Source organism: Staurois parvus, unplaced genomic scaffold, assembly GCF_062004578.1.
Source record: "Staurois parvus isolate SC_StPar_1 unplaced genomic scaffold, SC_StPar_1.0 ptg000513l, whole genome shotgun sequence".
Lineage (NCBI taxonomy): Eukaryota > Metazoa > Chordata > Amphibia > Anura > Ranidae > Staurois > Staurois parvus.
In genome coordinates this window covers 3,726,593-3,742,257 of record NW_028318309.1, presented here as the reverse complement: position 1 = coordinate 3,742,257, position 15,665 = coordinate 3,726,593, and the positions used below count along the sequence as shown (strand labels likewise).

Sequence of the window (15,665 nt, the reverse complement as noted above, 5' to 3'; positions counted from 1 at the left end):
GAGCAACAACTCCTATAAGTACACTGATACCCGTGAAGGGGTGTATCAGAAAACTGTTGTACAAGCCCCCCCGGGATTATGCAGAGAATGCAGCTCCCCCACAGGTAATCCTCACACATCATCCAGCCATAGACTGCTCCGTCTCCTGTCTCTCTGGAGCCTCATTTACCCTTCAGACCACATGTGACTTCAACCAAAGCAAAACCACTTCCTGCCTCCACTGTAAAGGAGTAGGTTATACTGAGCGGCCCAGCGCCCTGTAGTGGCTGGAAGAAAAACTGCAGAAGAATACTTTTTCTGAAAGACACAGTGCATGGACTGGCCTGACCAAACAGCACACTGCCCCCAGTGGCCACCAGGAGGACAACCATACAGCCTGATTCTTTTTAACCACATGCCGCCCAGCCACTGTAGAAATACGGCAGCAGGGCGGCATGGCTGGGCAAAACCATGTTTTAAAACAGGTAGGGGGCGCGCGCGAGGCACGACGCCACCCTATCTGTCCCGCCGATCACGGCCGCGGATGTCAGTCGCCGGATCACAGCCGGTCGTTACCGACTATGTCCCGGCGATTAGCAGCAATCAGTGACAGAGAGCACAGCTGCAGTAGCTGTGCTTTCTGTCAGTTCCCTAACAGCTCCGGACATGCTGATTGGGACAGAAGAGTTTATCTGTCCCGATCAGCGGTGTCCCTATGCAGTACACACCCCCGCCCCCTAGTAAAACACTCCCCTCACACAGTTAACCCTTTCACTGAATAATAAAGTTAACCCCTTCCTCCCCAGTGTTATTAGTACAGTGTCAGTGTTTTTTTTTTTGCACTGATCACTGTATTGGTGTCACTGGGGATGTCAGTGACACCAAGTCAGTTCCCCCCCAGTGTCAGAATGTCCGCTGCAGTCCCGTCATAAGTCACTGATCGCCGCCATAAGTCGCTGATCGCCGTCATTATTAGTATAAAAAATTTTTAAAATCCCAGTATCTTTCCCGCCATTTGTAAATGCTATAACTTTCACGTAAACCAATTAATTTACACGTATTGGGATTTTTGTAGCAAAGACATGTTGCAGAATGCATTTTGGCCGAAATTTATGACTAAATTTGATTTTGAAATTTTTTTTTCTTACTGGACATGTTTTATAGCAAAAAGTCCAAAATATTGTTTTTTTTTCCTCAAAATTGTCAGTCTTTTTTTTAATAGCGCAAACAATAAAAAACGCACAGGCGATCAAATACCACTGAAAGAAAGCTCAATTTGTGGGAAAAAAAAGGATGTAAATTTTATTTATGTACCGTATTGCATGACCGCGCAATTGTCCGTTAAACTAGCGCAGCGCTGTTTTTAAAAAAAATGGCGTAAATTGCAGTATCTATACCATAGTTTGTAGACGCTATAACTTTCACACAAAACAATCAATATACACTTATTGGGATTTTTTCACCAAAAACATGGAGCAGAATACATTTTGGCCTAAATGTATAACTAACTTTGAGTTTACTATATATTTTTTATAGCTGAAAGTAAAATATAGCGTTTTTCTTCAAAATTTTTGGTCTTTTTTTGTTTATAGCGCAAAAAATAAAAAGCGCACAGGTGATCAAATACCACCGAAAGAAATCTCTATTTGTGTGAAAAAAAGGACGTAAATTTCGTTTGGGTGCAGCATTGCATGACCGCGCAATTATCAGTTGAATTAGTGCAGCGCCGAGTAGCAAAAAGAGGCCTGGTCATTAAGGGGGGTAAATCCTCAGGAGGGCAAGTGGAGAAACACTGCAAATGTAAACTTAAAAATTCCCGCTCCATGAGTCCAACCTTCACCCGTCATGGTGGGCTCTGTCAAGCAGACCTTCAAGGACTCGGACCCCCTTTCTGCTCCTGGGTCTACTGCCTTGGACCTGTATAGCAACCTGTTGGAAAGCACCTTGGTCAGAACAAACACTGAACAGGGTTCTATTACACAGGGTTTGTAAGGCGGCATCATAGGCAAAACCCTAAGGATTCTTCTCCTTATCCAGCGAGGCTTGGCTACCATCCATTTTGGCTAAAAGCTTTTCATGTGGATCCAATCGAAGCCCTTAGTTCTCAGCAGAACCATTCCGGACCTCCAAGTATGCTCCAAGAGCACATGCAACACATCAGTGACCATCTACCTTACAGACACTGGCAAAAAATGGAAGTACTTCCTGTGTAGGAGGAGTTTTATAGGGGAAGACCTTCTGTTTGATCTGCCAGTGTCCATTCACCTAAAGGTGGCAAACAGTAAAACCCACATGAATATAACCTGCTCTGTGTCCCATGATGTATGATAAAGAGACTGCTGGGAGCCACCTGGAACTACAGTATGAGGGATGTAGTCCCCAGGAAACACAGGAGGCATCCTCCAGCAAGCCAAGGACTGAATGGGACTTCAATCTCAGGAGAACAGGGAGCTGCAGGAGAAGAAAAAGAGAAGCCCAGGCTCTGGGTGCTGTCATGTGGGATGTCAGATGTCACGTCACCGTGCAGTGTCAGCAATAGGCAGCAGGGATGGCCAGTTCTGCGTGGCTACACTCTTTTCACTGGAACCAGACTATGTGATCTATTTACAGTCAAACAAAATCCATCCAAACACCAGCACACAGCAAAGATGAAAATACATATAAGTGAACCAAAAACCCAGTGACAGTATACCTAACTAATAACTAACAAACAGCCTAACCAAGAACTATTTACAATATATACAGAATGGGGAAAACATAAGGCAGAGGAAAACTGGAGGTGCAGGGAGCAGATGGGTAAGATGGGTAGGGGAACAAACTATGAAAAGGGAGAGCAGGAACAAGGCAGCAGGGTACTGTGTACAGGGTACAGAGCAGGAGCAAGATCAGGATAAATGGCAACAGAATTTGGTAGCAACAAAACACTGTAGCGAGGGGGGGGGGGCTAGTAGGGGAAGACATAAATACCCTCTCAGCAGCCAGCATCAGATGGAAACTGATTACTGGGATCTGCTGGGTAAAGCCTAAGAAGAGATCCAGCGAATTGGAGGAAAGGGACCTCTCCAGTAGTGATGGGCTTTATGTTCGAGTTGAATGTAAGTTCAACTCGAACATTTGGCGTTCGTGTGTTCACTGAACACACAAACGGTAAGGGTGTTTGGTGGGCTTTTCACCCGCCGCACCCCCAATGCACTGTGCCCTGACAGTGCATTGTGATTGGCCAAAGCAATGTATGGCCGGGAGCCAGGGCCGAGAGCGGAGAGTTTTTTTTTTTCTTCGGGTCTACGGCAGCGGCGGGCATTGTGATTGACATTGGATCATCTTTGGGGACATTTTCTTTAATTTTTGTTTTTATTAAAGGACTTAACTGTTTCCTGCCACCCTATAGTAGAAGTACTACTACAGGGCGGCAGGGCTGTGCAAAATCAGATATATAACACGTATACAGTGATTTGCATTTCTGGGTAGGTAGGGAGCTTGCATGCATTGCCCTACAAGCGCCGCCATTGGTGGCTAGGCACGTCAATCACCAGGTCCCAGCTGGAGATTCCCCACCGGCACCCAGCGATCACCGTGCAGAGTTGACAGGGGAGAGACCTTTGTGTAAACAACACAGTTCTCTCCCCTGTCAGCATGGACATGCTATTTTATATTTCTATGCACAGCATGCCTCCCTAGTAAAACACACACAGCACACAGTTAACCTTTTGCTCTCCCCAGATGTTAACCCCTTCCTACCCAGTGTCATTAGTACAGTGTCAGTGCTTTTTATTAGCACTGATCACTGTATTAGTGTCGCGATAGGAGCGCAGCTCTTTCTTATATAGAGCTCTATATAGAGCTCCTCTATATAAGAAAGAGCTGCGCTCCTATCTCGATATCCTGATGAAGTCACGCGAATGGTGACGTAACGCGTAGATACGCAAGGACGCAGTATCCAGACAGCGGTGACGTACTTCCGGTATGGCCGCCATCTTAGTCCACCCAGGAAACAGGCACTTTTTACCCATGCAGTACACCCATGCTTGGGGGGAGAATCGTGCAATATGACATCTGGAATGTAAGTGCCAGTTTTTGTTACAAATAAAGCACTTTTACTTTGGCATACTACACTATCAGAGTTGTCTCCTTATATTTATATTATCTGGATGAGTGGTGTACCCAGTGGAGATCAGGAGCCAGGACACCTAGTGTATCATCCCCATGTTGTGAGAGGTCTGGAGGAGCTTACCTGTCAGTATTGGAGGAAGATCCTTAGTGATCTTGAAGGCGCATTGGCCCATTGGGCCGCAGAGTGGAGGTGAGGAGGCAATTCAACCATAGGAGGAGAGTCACTCACCAGCACTGGAAGTTTTGTGTGATCACGCACAATGCATGAATTTTTACTGTGTTGAACACCATCACTTACCATTTATGAACTGTGCATACCCAGCTGGAATATTTTTACCCACTGGTCACGTTACAGAGTGGGAGTGAGGAGGGAATGTTTATTGCTATTTATTAATAGTCGTCTTGATATTTGTCTATAGTGCCTTGGCTTCATTTGTACCATTCGTGTGTCACCTTGATATATTTATAAGCATTATTTTATGGGAGAAGTAGGAAATCAATGTAATAGTCAACACTTGTACAGTGATAGATTAATATATTAGAAAAGAGCAATGCTTAATCAAAATGTGCAAACATATCCCATATATATATATATATATATATATATATATATATATATATCCCATACAGCCATGATATACAATATTATAGAAATGTAAATGAGAAGATAAAAAATATCCAAAAAGTCCAAAATATACACAATGTGATATAAGCCTGATGCAAACTTCATTACCATTCCATAATCCAAATAAACAAAACCTCTTTATCGATGGAAGTTAATCCAATGTTGTTGACCTTGTGCACCTTCACCAAATGGAAACACACTCACCAGCAGTTGTGCCCTCCAAATTATAGGCAGGTCAAAAAAAGCATTATTCTTAAATGGGTGAACTAGAAATGGCATTACCTCTCCAGTATCCTAATAGGAATCACAAAGTTTATGGAAGCTGTTCTGTGTCTCCACCCATCCACCCGACAGGAAACCAAGGAATGGCCAAAGCCACATTCCCCAACCACCAGGGTCCGAAGAGGTTCTCTTCTGCCTTTCACATGAAGCAAATCCTAATAATAATAAGTCATAGCACTAGCCTGTGTACTGGTGACATGTACACAAAGGTCCAAAAACCTGTGGGAGCCAGAATAGTCCAAAAAGATTGAAATCTTGTCCCAGGGATAAGAGCAGATGGAGAGGAGGGATGATGGTGTTGGTAGTTGGGTTCAACTGTACATCAGATGCAGCATCTGCACAGCAATTTTGGGAGAGCAGCCTCAGAGCAAACAAAAAAAAGAGCGCAGTGCAGGGCGACGCCAGTAAAAAAAATTCCATTTTATTAGGAATAACACATCGTCCACTTGACGAAAAACCTTTTTAATCACCCCACTGATGCTGCGATGCTTCCCTATGAGTTGGTATGCTGCTTCATAATGAGGCTGCACTTCAACTTCTGTTATGTAAGTGGATGCTGTTTTATTTTTAATAAAATGGAACTACTACTGTGATAACCAAGACACTTGGGGTTCTGGTGGTCGATCACTTGGCACTGCCATACTTCGCAGAATACCTTGTATTTTTTGCTATAAATACAAGGTATTCTCTGATGAGATTGACACCAGGATCTCCACTTTGTCCATTCATATGTCTTGTATTCATTGAAAGAAAAGGAAAAGGCATTCTGTATATTACGGCAGTGCCAACTGAGCAAACCTTTGTAGTCGTTGTGCAGTGGGGGTCAGAGTAGAGATTGTCAGCTACCCCAGCAGTCCCTCAGGTATGAGATAAGCATAAAAAACATACAGCTGCTCGACTTCTAAAAGCCTAGAGAGAGTTTTATAAATGTTATCCAGTACACTTACTCTTTTTTACATATTTCAATTCTGTAGGAGCTTAGTCATAGAGTAACTCTTATTAGGGCTGGATCCAGCCTATCTGATCTGGGGGTGCAGTAAATAAAAGTCAGGGGGCATAATGTCAACACTGTGTGTGTCACCAGGGGCAGACTGACAACTCATGGGGCCCCCGGGCAATACAGGATAATGGGGCCCCTGTGTCCTTGCCCAAACTCAAAAAAGCCTATGAAAAAGGTACCAGGGGCAACTCATGGGGCCCCCTACTGACCCCGGGCCCTCGGGCGTTGCCCGAGTTTCCAAATGGTCAGTCCGCCCGTGTGTGTCACTGACTGTCACAGATGCAGTCATTTCTGTTCACTCGGTGAGCTTCTGTACCACAAATCATGACATGGAAGTTAATGTCTAACAGACAGGGCAGAGGCGGTGCAGGAGTGAACAGGGAACACAAGTGTATTGTGGGCTGTCATTAGACTGGGATGAATAAACAGAACCTGTACCCTCTTATATTGCGTGTCCCTAACACAGTCCCCCTTACATCAGATGTCCCCATCTACATGCCACCTTACTTCACCTGTCCCCATCAGACTGCCTCATGTATGAATGCAAAGCAGGGATGATAAATTAAGATCTATTAGTATAACACGCTTTACACTCATGTGCATGTTACCCCCGATTTTAGCCACAGTACCATTGACTTCTATTAGGTTGTGGGTTTTTGCCACATTTCTCCAAAAGTCATGCATGCTGCATGTTTGATACTTTCAGAAAATGTGACAAAAGCCCGCAGCTTAATAAAGGTCAATGGGACCGTGGCTAAAACCGTGGGTAACATGCAGAAAAACTAGGGATACACCCGTGCTGCAGCCAAACTGCTGCCCACCAGTGTAAACCCACTTAACATCACACGGGACCAACAGCTACAATAGGCTGATGACACAAAACTAAACTCTTCTGGCTGCACACATGAAAGCTATTGCTGAGGACAAAATAGGAAAGAAGGAAGGAAATGGATGGAGGAAGGAAGGAAGGGCATGGATGGAGGTAGATGGGAAGGGAATGCATGGAGGGAAGGAAGGAAGGAAATCTAGGGAGGAAGGAAGGAAGAAAGGAAAGGAATGGATGGAGGAAGGAAGCAAATGAATGGAAGAAGGAAAGAGGGAATTTATGAAGAAAGGAAATGGATGAAGGAAAGAAGGAAGGGAGGTAATGGAGGAAAGAATGGAATGGATAGAGGAAGGAAGGATGGGCATGGATGGAGGAAGGGAATGGATGGAGGAAGGGAGGGAAGAAATGGAGGGCAAGAATGGATGAAGGAAGGAAGGAAGGAAGGAAGGGCTCACTCACTTGTATGGTCCCTGGATCACTGGCTCAATCAGAAGCATCACAATACATCTGCTGGATGCTCTGTATACAATTTCCCATCCACACATCCTCTTCATAGACACTACACAGGCTGCATGGACTGCAGTGTGGGCAGGCACAGGAGAGAGGGCCAGGGGGAGGCAGAGTAATTCCAGCCTCTTTCCTCTCCCATCGGTGTGGAGATTGAGGAAAAAGCTGGGCTGCTGGGCACTGTGAGAAGAGAGATGAACATTTGACAACACAGGGAATGGCATCAGAGACCTGGAGGGAGGGCGCAGCTCAAATCTGGGGGTTCAGCCCATCCAGCACCACCATAGATCTGGCCCTAACTCTTGTACCAGATAGTATTATTAAAACTCATTCTGGGTTTTTTGAGGGCATGGAGTGCTTAGAGCTAGCACCCATCAGTTGGTGGAGCAGGAATGGAAGGCTTGGAGTGGAATAGTTGGGACATTCTGTAGTGCTTATGTTGGACAAAGCTGAACCAATGTTGAGTATACAATTAAGATCACACCTACAGTTCAACTTTAACAGCAAAGGTTTAACTGCTTATTTATATAGAAGGCTAGTGGCTACAGGGCAAGATTTTTTTCATGTGAATTGTAACTTTAATAAAATCTGGTTAATAACGTCTTTTACAATCCTTATCACTACATTTACACCAGGCTGACGACGATAACATGTTAATCTTTGCTAGGTGACTGAAGGAATATACAGTATGCAGATTTGAATGTAATCCAGAGCGATGGGTGTGTGCCGTAGATTTACTGCATTTTATTACAGTAATTAGAAGAGAGAAGTCTACCTAATTAAAGAGAAGCATTTAACAAGGTAAACACATGACCTCGACTGACACAGACGATTATTTTGATGAACAGGTCTCAAATATGTGATCTCCAAAATGGTCTGTAACATTATATTTATGGGGTTGGGGAGGGGTGTACTCTGTAATGCCCAGGCATGCCAAAATGCATGTTTTGTCTATGAGGGATATACAAAAAAATGTACTTACCTTATTTGTTGCACCCAAAGGCTTTCTCCTAGCTGCATGACCAGTCCCCCAAAGACAATCCTTTTCACTGCTCTGTTGGATGTAGGCACAGCATTGTAAGCGAAAGTGTTGAGGGACCACCACTGATTGTCAGAAAAAGGGAGAAGGACACCAACTGTCAGGGAGTTAGTAAGGTAAGTACAGTTGCTTTCTCTGTTCCCCCTACACAAAACGAGCAATTAAACCTTTCAGTGCAGGGAGGGGGATGCCAGCTTTAGGTTCTTTCTCAAATGTAAGGCAGCCCCACCATTACAAATCATGAGGCCCTTTGTGGACTTGACATCTCAGGCACCTTACACACCACTGCTAAATGTTGTTTTTCTATGCCAAATATCATCATTACCCTCATTAATCAGGCTGCAATATATTTTAAGGCACCATAAGGAACAATTGAGTACTGTCTGTGATACTTTTTTTATTTGCACTAATATACAATTTTGAGGACAAGCTTTCGGGGAATGTCCCCTTCTTCAGGTCTAAGCAGTACTGAAACAAAGATTTAGTAGAATGTTGGAAGAGATGTAGGGGGTGGGAAAAAAAAAACAGAGATAAGATACAGCAAAAGCAAAGTCTGGGGGGGGGGGGGAGACAACACTAGCAGAGGCAGGCATGCTTGAGCTGATAGTCATAAAACTGTTGGATAATGATTGAGGAATCCCATGTCCAAATTCAGGCCGTTATCTCTTGTGTCAAATAGAATTATCATTCTTAGTTCAAAAGTTTTTCTTTCCTGAATGGATTTGAAATTTCCTTTAAGAACTAAAATATTGAGGTCTCCCATTGTGTGGTCTGGTTGTGCGAAATGGTGTCCAACAGGTGTGCAGAGGTCATCTTCTTTATGTTCCTTGATGGTATGTCTGTGCAAATTCATTCTTGTTTGCAACTTCTGTCCTGTTTCGCCAACATAAGATCCTTTGCTGCATTTTCTGCACTGGATAAGGTACACAACATTACTGGAGGTGCAGCTGTATGAGCCGGAAATATTGAAGATCCCTTTTGAGTGTCTGACACATTTTGATGGATTGATTTGGTTGCACAGTTTGCAGCGTTTCTTATTGCAGGGTTTGCTTCCATTATTTGTGACATCATAATCAGAAGGAGGTTTCCTACTGATTAGTTTATTTCTGAGGTTGGGGGGTTGTCTGAAAGCTAGTATTAGTGGTTGCTGGAATATTTCTTTCAGAGTTCCATCCTCTGTTATGATGGGTTGTAAATCTTTGATTATTTGTCTCCCAACGGCTCTAAGGGTGAGAAATAAGTGATCAAGCACCACTGATTGTTCAGTTCTCCCTGCTGCTCTGACCTTTGCTGGTCGAGACACCTGGGTGGATCCCGACTTTAAAGTTTGGGTCTTTTCCAAGCCTGGACATGCTGAGTGCCGTCAGCCATCAGCAGACTTTAGCTTGCTGTCAGCTGAAAAGGGTCACAGGAGTGCAGAACGAACTGAAAGCTTTGACTGTGCTTCTCCTTTAAGTCCCTTCTAGGAGGGGGGGAGCAATGGGAGCTGAGCTGCTAAGTCATTCCAAGTAGTATAGAGAAGGGGGAGCTAAGCTGCTGAATCATTGCTGGGAGGGTGAAGAAAGGGATCTGTGCTGCTGAGTTACTGCCAGGAAAGGGGAGCAAGGAAAGTTGAGTGGCCAAAATGGCCTCAAAGTTTTTGTTGTAAACTTTGAAGATTTTTTGCTCCACACTACCTGCAGCTACAGAGGTCACTGTGGGCATGTGTTTCAGCTCATTTACTGATTGTTAAGAAAAGCTATAATACTGTGAAGAGTGTTATTTTTCTTTAGGAAATTTAAACCATGTGAATAAAAGATAACTGTTGTAAGCACTCTTTACCCTTCCTCCTGTCACTGATCATTCCATCTAGACACAACATGCTTCCAAACATTCATGCAGTACTCAACTGTACAAAAAAGTGGCAACCACCTCCAACATATAAGTAGCCCTTGCAGTAAGGTGCTCATGGAAGGGAAACGTACATCAAAAACAAACAAAAGATTTCCCAGCACACTTACTAGCCAGCCTGCAAAACAACCAAATTGACCCTGTCTAACAATGTTAAAAACACAAACATCCCTGTGCCTTTAAGGAGGGGGGATCCCTCCAGACACACCTGCCCTTAATCTATCCATTGCTATATGTGCTCCAGCTTGGGAGACTGTGAAAATTATAGAGTTAGGAACGCAGTAGAGAGAGAAGCCTTGACATAGACACTGTGGCTTTCAAATATATTTGCAAATGTGTGCAAACAAAACCCTCTGTTTTTTTTTAACACGCAAACTCTTTAGTCAGAGAAGAATACATGTAGTCACATCATACATCCAATAGAGATGGAGACAAAATATTGGCAAAAAGAATTATAAGTACACAAACTAAAAAACACTTGCCGTGGGCAAGGAAAATAAAACTAACAGAGTTCAGCTAACATGGTACCACTACCACAGGGATAAATAATCATAACAAGGAAAGAGCAAAAATAATCAGACCACAATCACACATACTCCTCACCACAAGTGAACGTGGAGTCAAGCCACTTATCCCAAATTTTATGATATTTATCAGGGCATCCTCTATACATATAACCTTCTTGTATGGTAATGTGTTGTTTATTGCAGCAACCCACTGTGGAAATATAGGTGGCAGTACTCAAAGCCAAGTGCGGGCAATCAATAATCTGGCCATAAAGAGTTTCCTGTAAGAAAATAGTTTGAAGTATGTCGGTTTCTGAACTAAGGAGAAGACCAAGTAAACATTGCTTAGGGCACAGAGTAAGAGGGGAGCCCATTTTGTCATGGAGAAATCGGACCACCTGAATCCAATAGCCCTGAATGAGGGGACAAGACCATATGAGATGAAAAAAGGTACCGTCGGAAGCCCCACATTTAGGACAGAGTGGACTGTATCGTGGTCTGTATCTAGATAACTGAATAGGCGTTAGATAGGTTAGAGTAGTTTATATAGCTGGGTGAGGTAGTCCGACAATTTCGGGGAGACCAACTTGTTTGAGGTCAATACCTCTTCCCACAGTTCATCATCCAGCTCCCTCCCATCCACCTCCCATTGGGTTTTAAGTTGATATGCCAATGTCGATTCAGGGTGTAGAATGAGGGCATTGTAGAATGAGGATATAAGTTTTTGGACTCCATACCCAGAATCACATCCATAAGGTATGTAGAGTCCAGCTGCGGGATGGAGTCACCAAATTGGGCATGCAGCGCATGGCGAAGCTGGAGATAGCAGAAGAGCATAAAGTTAGGGAGGTCAAATTCCGATTTAAGGTCCTGAAATGATTGAATACCAGCACTAGTGAACACCTGGGAAACATACAAAATCCCCTAGTTGATACATAAATGAAAATCGGGGACAGTAAGCAATTCAGGGAGGTTCGGGTTGTTCCATAAGGGGGTGTGGGCGTGTATGCAGGGAACCTGCAACTTACTGGAGGCCAACAACCAGATCTTCCAGTGGTGTTGCAACAATCCCCTGCAGCCACCCATAACAGAGGGGTCCCGCATGCCTTTTAATAAAAGTTGAAAGGGGTGGGTAGCCCAAGGGAAGGCTGGAGCACACACTAAGGCAAGATATCGGTATTTATCCCCTTTGTCTAAGTGAAAAAAATGAGACAATTGGGCTGCTAAATAATAGAGGCTAAAATCTGGGAGCGCTGCCCCCCCAAGTGCGTGGTATTTTTAAGAGCACGCCACGACAGTTTATGTCTCATATTGCCCTATACAAAGGAATTAAACATGGAATCAATAGATTTGAAAATGCGCAACGGTAAATATACTGGTGTATGCCAAAGAATATAAAGAAGTTTAGGCAGAAGAACCATCTTGATCAAATTAATACGGCCCATAACACCTAAAGGAAGACGATCCCAGGCCTTTGGATTTCAGCATAGGCTACGCGAGAAACCACAACCCTAAGATATGTAATAGTGCTGACTCTAACTAAAGGGAGAGTGGCCTGTTCCTAAGTAGGAGCACCAATGTCCAGAGGGAGAATCTAGGACTTGCCGGAAAAACGTCCAAAATAATCTATAAGGTCAAGAGCAGCCCTAAAAGAGGGGCCCGCATCCTCCAGGTACAAGAGCATGTCATCCGCATATAAGCTCACCATTTCGGTTAACTGACCAGAGCACATACCTCGAATTTCAGGGTGTGTACGGAGAGCTATGGCTAGGGGTTCCACTGCCAGCGCATGTAACAAGGGGGAAAGAGGACATCCCTGACACGTGCCTTTAGAAAGGTGAAAGGAATCAGACACCCAACAACAAACCTGGACCCTAACTGTAGGAGCATGATAGAGTAATCAAACCATTTAAGAAACTTAGGACCAAATCCAATCTACTTAAACATTCCCATAAATGCCCCCACTCCACCGAGTCGAAAGCTTTAGCAGCATCAAGTGAAACAACTCTGGAACCCATATGGTCATGGGAAGCCTGCAGGTTCATGAAGACCCTCCGTAGATTGAACGCTGTGATTTTAGCTTGCATGAACCTGATCTGGGTGGATTACATGTAAAATTATTTTGTTTAAGCACAGGGCCAGGGCCTTAGCCAAGATATTATTAACAAGTTGTAAGAGGGAGATGGGGCGGTTTGACTTGGGGAGTAGGGGATGCTTACCTGGTTTAGGTATGAGAACTATTAATGCTTCTCCCATTGATTGGGGAAGAGAGGCGGATTTGTAGATATGTTGGTACAATTTGTGTAGGCGAGGGATAAGAGAGTCCTGGAAATAAGTGTAAAACTCCAATGGGAGTACATCAGAACCCGGTGCTTTAGAGGGGGATAAGTGAGCTATGGCTTCAGTAATATCTTCAATAGAGATGGGGGCTTCCAATTTTGCAGTTTGAGATGGGGTAAGGGAAGGAAAAGGAATGGTTTGTAAAAAATTGATAATCTCAGTGTGAGAGTTAGTAGCCATGGATGAATAAAGTGTGGAAAAGAAGTTACGAAACTCCTCTGCCACTAGGTCTGGGTCAGTGATGTGGGCACCAGAGGCATCGTGCAGGGAAATCACAGGTGATTAACTAGGCGAGCCTGTAGTTTCACTAGCAGCCTCAACCAAGGGGTTTGCCTGAAAAGAGTGTTCTAAGTCTAGCAATCGTTCCTCTGCCTGTTGAACAACTAGTCTGGATGTGGCCGACCCCTCATTATTGGTAAAGAAATAGTCCCAATCGGCCTGCATGCCCTCCAAATCAGGGAGAACAGTCAACCAAAAAGGGGGTTCAGTTTCCACATACACGTAGATAAGGAAGAGGATTATCAAAGTGTCAACCAATATGGGGCATGGGCAGATAACACCCGAGGTGCAAAACCCGCCTCCTGAAATTTAGGTAGCAGTGATTTGGATAGAAATATAAAATCTATGCAGGACATAGTGGAGTGGGAAGCGGAAGAACAGGAGTAAGCTTTAGTTGTGGGGTGCAGGTACCTCCAGGTGTCCACCAGTGCAAATTCTGTCAAAAGTTTACCAAGTCTAGTAACTTGGAATGGGGTATGAACAGAGGGGTTGTAATCCAATTTATCAAGACTGCGGTCTATAATCATATTAAAATCCCCCAACCACACTGTAGGGATTGTGGGGTGCTGTGCAATAAATGCCAAGCCTTCAGTTAACACTGCAAACTGGAAGGGGGGGGGATATAGTAAGCCAATATCAACATTTCCATATCATTTAGGATTGCATGTAAAAAAAGAAACCTACCCTGGGGATCTGAGTGCTAAGTTAGGAAAATGGATTATCTTAGCAATTAGTATGGCAACACCTCGGGAGTTAGAGGTATAAGGGGCTTAATACAGCCACCCAATCCAGGGCTTTTTTAGGGCCAATTGGAGCTGACCGGTGATGTGGGTCTCCACAAGGACTGCCACGTTAACCTCCAGAGGTTTTAGATGGGACAATACAGCAATGCGTTTAGGCCATGCCCTCATGCCACGGACACTCCACATCAAAAATTTGAGATTAGCCATAACAGAATGCGAGACAGACGTATGCAGATGGATCCACAAAAGCGGGCCACATATTGCAAAAATATCACAGTGAAACATATAGCCTAGAGGAGCAGGCCATATCCAAAAATGTAGAGCCAATATGAAGCCCTACAAAACTATTAGTGGACAACATAACATTCTTCTCGAGTTTGCAAACACAATACAATATGAGTTGAACAAACTAAATAAGTAACAGAATAAGCAATACACTCTGGACAAGTATGATGATGGCACTAGGAGATATTGGTGATGGACAAATTGCCTCACTCCAGCTGACTAGGGAAACCTTGCAGAGGGTAAAATATAAAAAAGGAATCCAAACCTCAACCCAAAAATGGACCTTGCAGACAAAAAAACAACAGCAAAACCCGAAACACACTGGGAGAGGTTCAATTACAAGGAGCAAAGAATCCACTGAAAAGCGGGTCATGGCTAGAATAGAATAAAACTAATATAAAGCAGAGAGGGGAGAAAAGAATGATAAAAGGAGGAGGGAAGGAGAGTGAAAGGGGAAAAGAAGGGGAGAGGGGGGGAGGGGGAGGAAAGAGAGGGGGGAGGAAAGAGAGGGTGGGAGGGAGGGAGGGAGAGGAAAGGGGGGAAAGGGGTGGAAGGGGAGAGGGGGGAAAAGGGAGGGGGGGCCAGAGAGGGAACAGTGAATGTAGGGAAAAAAAATAATTAAGGAACTGAAAAGAAAAGAGTAGGTAAAGAAAATAGTACAGCTGAGAGAACTACCAGGCATCTGAATGGGACAGGCCCGAGACTCATAAGTAGAACAAAATGAAGGGGATTAGAAGCTGAGACCAGGAGGACAAATGGAGTGAAAAAAGAAAAAAAAATCGCAGTTGTTAGGAAGGGGGAAGTGGCAAAACTATATGTAAAGTAAGGAGAGTCAGAGTAATGGACAGGTATGGCGTGATACACTCATGGGTCCCCGATGTGGGAAAAAATGGAGCACAGTTCCAATGGATGTCCCAGGAAATCAGGCCTGTGCAGGGCCTGGTGCTGTTCGTTGATCCAGCCAGGTCAGTACCGATTCTGGGTCTTCAAAAAAGTGAACCTTGTCGTCACCCACAACAAGGAGTCTGGCAGGGAATAGCATAGCGTAGGAAATATGATGGATCCGGAGATGGTGCTTGGATTCCACAAATTGCACGCAGCGTTTTTGCACCTCAGGGCTCCACCCTCCCTCTCGGAGCTCAGGGCTTCACCCTTCCACTCAGAGCTCCACCCTCCCTCTCAGAGCTCAGGTACCCATCCTCGAGCTCAGGGCTCCACCCTCCCTCTCAGAGCTCAGGGCTTCACCCTCCCACT

The 15,665-nt window shown here is 44.4% G+C and overlaps 1 long non-coding RNA gene across 1 annotated transcript in view; it reads right to left on the bottom strand.

Annotated features, from left to right (window-relative positions):
* LOC149451854 (uncharacterized) overlaps positions 1-15,665 on the bottom strand; it is a 138,391-nt gene that overhangs the window by 61,490 nt on the left and 61,236 nt on the right. The window contains exon 2 of the long non-coding RNA XR_016314978.1: positions 8,312-8,433. This is a non-coding gene — a long non-coding RNA (uncharacterized LOC149451854). The remainder of the gene's footprint in view (positions 1-8,311; positions 8,434-15,665) is intronic.